The sequence below is a fragment of the Lutra lutra genome, chromosome 5 (genome assembly GCF_902655055.1).
Source record: "Lutra lutra chromosome 5, mLutLut1.2, whole genome shotgun sequence".
Taxonomy (NCBI): Eukaryota; Metazoa; Chordata; class Mammalia; order Carnivora; family Mustelidae; genus Lutra; species Lutra lutra.
Genome location: NC_062282.1, coordinates 163,988,912 through 163,995,905, shown reverse-complemented (window position 1 = coordinate 163,995,905; position 6,994 = coordinate 163,988,912). Strand labels below are relative to the sequence as shown.

The 6,994-nt window shown below is 51.9% G+C and overlaps 1 pseudogene; it reads right to left on the bottom strand.

Moving 5' to 3' along the window:
• Positions 1–3,719: 3,719 nt before the first annotated feature.
• Positions 3,720–5,603, bottom strand: LOC125101306 (uncharacterized; annotated as a pseudogene).
• Between the last annotated feature and the right edge of the window lie 1,391 nt (positions 5,604–6,994).

Sequence of the window (6,994 nt, the reverse complement as noted above, 5' to 3'; positions counted from 1 at the left end):
GAAGGCATTAATAGAAAGATAGTTGGGAGCTTTCTGGAGGAATATTACTTGCCTCCTCTCACAAGCCCTTCTCAAGGGACTGCAGGTTTGAATAGAAATTCCATTTTATTGACATTTCCTTCTGCCTCAGCCTCCCTCAGTGTGATGGAAGGGAGGGGGGATTTTAGGACTTCAGGAAATGGAGTTACGGGTCTCTGGATGGTAGCTAGCCTCTTGTTAAGAAAGCCTCTTCCTTGAGAATCACGAGGACTTTTATAAACTTAGGGAGACTCCGGTCTTGCAGGGTTTTGATCTCTATTTGTGGAGAATCTGTTTTTTCCTTTCCTTATTTTAGGGCACTCAGAGCACCTGAGGAACGTCACTCATATCACATTTTGGGGGTGGGGGCTGTGTTGCATGCCAGCTCCTGCTTGGTGCTCAGCTGGCTTTCTCCTCCCTCCTCGTGTGCCCCTGAACAGTTTAGACCCTTCTGTCGTTAAGGTTGTTGAAGGAGGATGGTCTCATCTTCTGTAACTTCTTCCTGATAAATAGGGGCGTAGAGCTTTCCCTACCTGTGGTCATTCCTGATCAGTTGGGGGCCTCTCTGTGCCAGAGTTGTGAAATGAAGAGACTGCTGAGTGAAGAGGAGAATTGTGACTGGATCTTGTTGAGTGGAAAAGACCATCTGTCCTCTGGAAGTTACTGCAGTGAAGGGGTCCTGGCACCACCTGCAGAGATGGGGGGATGGGTGGGGAACAACACAACAGGCTTAGAAGAAGAAAGAGAAAGAAAATCCCCATGAAGAGTCCTTTGATAGTGGGTGAGAACCCTCCCCCAGGCCAAGAGTTGAGCCATTCCTTAAAGAGAGGGATCCTTGGAAGTGTGGGTTTGAGCTGGTGTATGTGTTAGAAACCCAGAAATCTCTTTGTGATAGTGGGGAATGTACCCACATCATTCTGTCTTTAGATTGGCACAAGCTCCACCTTGTGCAGCAGTTACAACATCTGAAGCCTTTGTGTTTTATAGAACTGCTTCATGCATTGGGATCATTCCCTTATTTCATTGAGAAAACTTGTTTGGGCTGACATGTAAGGCCTTGACTGTGTACTCTGTGAGGACTTCCCCATGCCACATGTCATCCTTCCGTCCCAAAGAGGGACAAAGATGGATGCTAGGTGGCCATGTCCATGAAATGGAGCACATGTGCACCGTTGCTTGAAATGGGGAAAGTTGACTGGGTTGGTGATGTTTTTCATAATACACCCAGGCATATAGGCCCACCCCAAGTGTCCAGTGGCCTCTGGAGCTTGGGGAAGCCATGGGCACAGGTTAGAGCTTCATGGCCATTGGGTCCCAGCTAGGGGCCCTTATCTAATCCTGAGTCTCCTTGAACTGCAGTCAGGCTTTCAAGGGCTCCTCGGGTTTGGAGGGCCATTCTTGGAATGTGCAATTATTTCAGCCCCATGTTGGGTTGGCGGGTTATGGCTTGGAAGAAGAGCCTTTTCTGTAAATTGCTTCATGGGTGTAGAGGACGAGGAAGGCCTGTTGGAGTCAGGATAAATACTTGTAAGATTTTTGCCAATTGCAACCAACATGTGTGCACTAGGATCTCTGCTTTGGGGGCAGACATGTTTGCTGAAAGGCTTTGGCATGAGCAGTCTAAGTTCGACTGATGACAGCAAACCTGGTTTTTCTTACCCCCTTTCCATGAAACTATTGCCATTGCTAAAGCAACTGTCTGCATTTTCGTAGGGACATCTTAAGTCTGGTCGACTTAAGAACCTTTTAAGAGTTATGAGCCATGGGCTTAGAGTGGTCGGGTCCAGGCCTAAGGGTCACTGGGTTTAAAGTTGGGCTGGTTTCCAGTGTTAGTTCAGGCATATCTCGAAATGTAAGCTGGTAGTTGATAAATCAGCCTCTTATCATTGTTTGGTGGCTTTTGTTCTCTGTGATGCTCTGGAGCTGATGTCAAGTCCTTAGAGTCAGGGACCATCCCTGTATGAATTGGGAGGTTCCTTTTATCAGGAGGGCAGTTGGATGCTTAGCTAAAGCCTTTGTTTGCCATTGTACCTGAATGTGATGGCTTCTTGGATCAGTAGGACTGAGAGGGAAAAAACCATTCCAAGAAGCCCTTTTTATTTTGAGGTCTCACCTGAATATCCTCATTAGTAGGAGTCGCCGGTAAGTGGGAGAAAACTTGTGCAGCAGATAAGGGCCTTCCCAAGTGCACCCTCCACTCCAGTTACAGGGACAGCTGGGTCCTTCATTGTCTCCATAAGTCCCCCGAGAACCCTATGGAGTGGCGTATGTTCTCTGGCTTTGAGGGAATGAGTTCCTCATCCTGGCCCCATCCAATTGGTCAGGGTGCTTGTTGAGTTCCACAGTCGTGGGGGAATCATTCGCATGTTCCAGTTGTTGAATTAGACCTGAGCCCATGGGGTCCTGGTATCCACACAGAATAAGAAACAAGGGGATTGCCTGTCCATGAGCTAATGTGGAAATGTTTCTGAAGATGACCTTAAGTTGTCTAGCTTAGGTAAGCAACACATATAGAAAGGCCACCAGAGTTAGATTTGAACGTCCACAAAGGTGGGTTTTTGAAGCCTACTTTTCCTCTTCCAAAGAATGCTCCTTCCCAGAGACAGCCAGCTCAGGGCTCATATCCTTGGAAAGCAAGTGCCGCTTTAACCCACCTGGTGCAATTATCAACTTAAGCTTAGCAAGCCTAGTGATCAATCATGGTGATCACATAGAATCTGCATTACTGGGACTTTTTTGAGGAATCTCTAATTGTTGTCTCCCTTTGCCAGAAGACAAGGGAAGGGCTTGCCATCAGACATGCCTGCAATACCTGTGGATTTGGGCACATTCCTCTTCCTGAGGTGCCCGATATATCCGAGGTTCCTACACCTGCCAGAGAGTGACATTATTTATGCTCCTGGTGAGGCTGTGGGGCAGTCTGGAAGCAAGGGGTCAGGCCAACATTCCCAAAGGGCTTGATGGCTGCAGGTTTTCCAAAAGTCAGCCTTAGTTCCTTATAGCCCTTTGGTCCCATCTGAGTCTCTGCCTAGCTCTCTCCATAGGACAGTCCCATCCAAGCCTTGGTCAAATCACCCATGTTTCCAATGATGCCCTGTTACAAGGAGAAGAGATTCTTCTTGAACATAGCGAGAGAGATTAGGGTTTCCTTGGGAGAGGAAATGCTTCCTGAGTCCTTTGAACTTGGAGGACTCAGGTAGAGCAAAAAGTGGAATGCTTTAACATGGTTCCTAAGGAATGTTGGCCATTGCTGCTATGAACATTGGGGTACAGACGGCCGTTCTTTTCACTACATCTGTATCTTTGGGGTAAATACCCTGTAGTGCAATTGTAGGGTCATAGGGAAGTTCTATTTTTAATTTCTTAAAGAATCTCCACAGTGTTCTCCAAATTGGCTACACCAACTAGCATTCCCACCAAAGGAATGTTGGATCCCATTTCTGTAAGCCCTAGTTGTCTAACATTGCCGTCCTTGAGACCCATGTTTTCCCCAAGGTGCAGCGTGGTGATTGGGGCCCTAGTTCCTCTGCCATAGTGTCTGGGTGCTCCAGAAGTCAAGTTCAGATTAGGGACAGTCTCTCCTCCCTACACCTGTTGCTGCTGCAAAACACACGGACTGAGCGGGGCTTGTTTTGTGGGACCACTGCCAGTGTTGAGCCCAGCATTGGTCACGGTCAGGTGCATGGAAGCGACAGGGGTGGTTAAGGGGTGGCACCTTGGGGGAATACAGCTGGGGTGGTTGCTGTCCCTTGAGTCGATTCCAGGGTAGTCAAGGGGCCCTGGCCGCCCTGCTTCTTCCTTCATCTGTCATGCTCTCCATGGTTTCTGGGAACTGGAGGGACATCGGGAGGAGGAGCAGCCCTTGAAGCAGACAGGGGAAAGACCGGAAGGCTGCTGTGCCCCCCAGTCTTAGGGGGGCCCAGTCTCACCACACAATGAACTATTGTAGACCCAGATCGTTGCCTCGTGCTCCAAGTGTCAGTCATCAGCAGGGCTTGGGCAGCCAACTCTGGGTGTTGTGGCCGACTCAGAGGGTCCTCTTGTCTCGTCCTTGTGGTTCCAGTGCCTTCTTCTGGTGGGTTGCACAGAAGTGTTCTCTTTGCTTGGCCTGTGGAGGTCAGGTGCAAGAGAGCCATTCCTGCAGGCATGTTTCCTTGTGTTTTCATGCCGAGTCTTCCTCTGGCCCCAAATCGAGGCCACGGAGGGGCCCCAGGGCCTTCCTGGTTCCCTTTGTCTGAGCACCTCTGGAGACTCTGATGCCTCGGGGTCATGGGCAGACTGTCCTGTGGTGCAGCTGTTGAGACAGCAGGTGGAGTGGTATGAGATAGAGAGTGGCATGTGTCCTGGGGCATGTCTTACCAGAGGCCTGTGGGGTTTTGTGGGATGTGTCTTCTGAGGTGTTGAGGTAGAGGTTTCCCTGCAGGACCTATGTGTGACATGAAAAAAGGGAAGTTTCCCATGGGCCCCCTGGGGCTGAATGAAGGTTACACTACCAGGGTCACTCAGGCCCCTTCCTTGACCGTCTTCCTCTATTACTGTCAGGTCCTCTTCCTGGTGGGCTGTCCCTTCCCCAGCCTCTCTGAGAGCCCTCGACATGCCCTTCTCTGTGGAGGGAGCCTTTGCCTACACGAGTGTTGCAGGTGGTGTGACAGAGAAGGCATGCTCCCAACTCCCATGGGAAGTGAGTTTGCATGGGCCCCATGCTGTGGGCAGGTGGTGGGCTAGGTGGACGCAGGCAGGGTGGCCTTTCCGTGATGGTTCTTCCCTGAAGATTAAGCAATTGAGGATAGTCTCTAGAATATCAAACTCACATAGTGAAATGGTGCCATGAGGGGACCTGCTTCCTCCCTCAAGGCATCTTGGAGGCTTGGGGGACTGGAGGTGTTGGTCAGGTCCTACAGGAGTGGCCAGCGTACATGACTCAGATGGAGAATGGTGCAGCACTGGGAGGGGTAAGCTGTCCTGCTCCTATGAGCCTGGGGGCCTGTCTTATTTGCTCACTTCTCAGGTGCCTGAAGTGGGAGATGGGGCCACCCCACCACTGTCTCTTCCCGACTAGTGTTGTTCAGGAGCAAGCCGTTCTGCTGATTTTTGCAGGGTGGGATGGAAAGGCTTGGGTCGTGCAGAGTGAGAGGTCAATGGGGCGTGGGGCCCTTTTCCAAAGGAGAACAGTGCATGGGATGTCTGGTGTCCAGTCCCTCCAGGCAGCCAGTGCCCTCCCTCCAAGATCAGCAGCTCCTGGACGACAGCGCCCAGCCACCACAGGGTGTTGCACGGATCAGGTGGAGGTTCCCCAAGGGATGTTCTCAGGCTTCCTAGTGCCTGCAGGGACTGTGACCTTCCTCTCGTCTCCTCTTTGTGGTCAGAGGTGAGGGCAACACCCTGGGTTTTGTGTGGTTTCCTGAGGTACCCACAATAAAGTCTGGACAACGAGGGAGAACATGTATCCATGTTTGCCTGCCCCTTTTCCTGCCTAACTCACCCTGTTCCCAAGTCCTTCTCATCTTCTGCTTTCCTTGTTGTTTCTGTCAAGTCCACAAAAGGGAAGCTTCTTGAGAGCTGAAAGCAAGAGCAGAACAGGGCATGAGCACTGACTCCCAGGCAGCAGAGAACCAAATGGGGACACCCAGGCCCAGCCTCCCTTCCTGAGGCCCCTCCAGCATGGTGAGCTGTGCCCTGCCGACTCCCAGTCCTACTGCCTGCTTTGCTATCCAGGGCTGCTTCCCAGACTCAGTGGTGAGGGGTCAGGGTGATGCTAGGAAAGGGCTGAGGAGGGATACCCAGGAATTATCATGCAGCAGTTCAAATGCAAAGCCTGAGTGTCTGCCAGGGATTCGGGCCTCCAGGCTGGGCGTTGTCTGAGCAGGAAAAGGGGAAGAGTTGGGAAGAGGTGCTTATGGACAGCTGAGAGAGGAAGCCCAAGAGATGGAGGTGGAAATGAATTACAGGCACAGTATGACTCCTTCCATCACAATCGTTGTCTTCCGTGGAATCCTCCTCCAGGTCAGAGAGCAGCGAGGGTGCTGGGGTGACCATGAGAGAGGACAAAGGGAAGTTAGTGGAGCTGACGACCTCTGGCTTGCTGCTTTGGGGATGATGGCCTCTGACCTCAGTTGGATGGGGCCTCATATCTGAGTCCTCCCTGACCTTGGTCGCTTGATCTCCACAGGGTGCAGGTGGGTCTCTGGTTGCCCAAGTGCTCTTCCAACCTCCGATTCTCTCCAAGACCCGGAACCCCGTTTGTATAATCCTTTCCCTCCTGGAGGCCATCACTGACCTTAAGACTGCCTCTGCAGGACTTTCCCTTCCTCCATCCTTGTTCCTCTCCCTCCCTGCTCCCCTTCCTCCTCCTCCTCCCCTAGTGATGCTCCATGTCCTTCCTCCTGCCAAGGTCCACCAGTCATAATGTTGTCCAAGAGGGGGGCAACCAAGGAAAAAGAGGAGATATGCTGGTTCCACGGAATCAACCCCCTGATCCTTCTGTGCTGGGAGATGCTGTCCTGGGTCTGGGATTGCTGGGGAAGTGCAGGGAGAGAGGGCCCACCACCTCCCCATAGACATGTCTGCCCAGTGACTGAGATGACCTTCCCAGGGACATGTTTCAAGCTAATACAGTGCCATCAATTTCCATAAGTGTTACAGAGGTTGAATGGAGATGGGAGCAGGTGCCCTCAGCTGTTCAGGGCAGCCCTGGGAAATGTCCACCAGTGTGGTCACTGAATCACAGGATTCCTGCCAGAACTCCTGCTGAGGCTGGCCGTGAATGGACAGGGCAGGGGTGTGTGTAGGGCCCTGGGCAGGCCTGTGGAACGTTTGCAGTTTGGGCATGGCTGGGGAGTGGGGAGCTTGGCCAGGGCTGTGTGCCAGAGAGTTGGGTTTCTGAGAGGAGCCGTGACTCCCTGGCCCTGCTCCCAAGAAGCTCTGTGCTATGCCTAGATGACAGCTGGTGAGAGGTAGAGTGGACCTGGGACAGCAA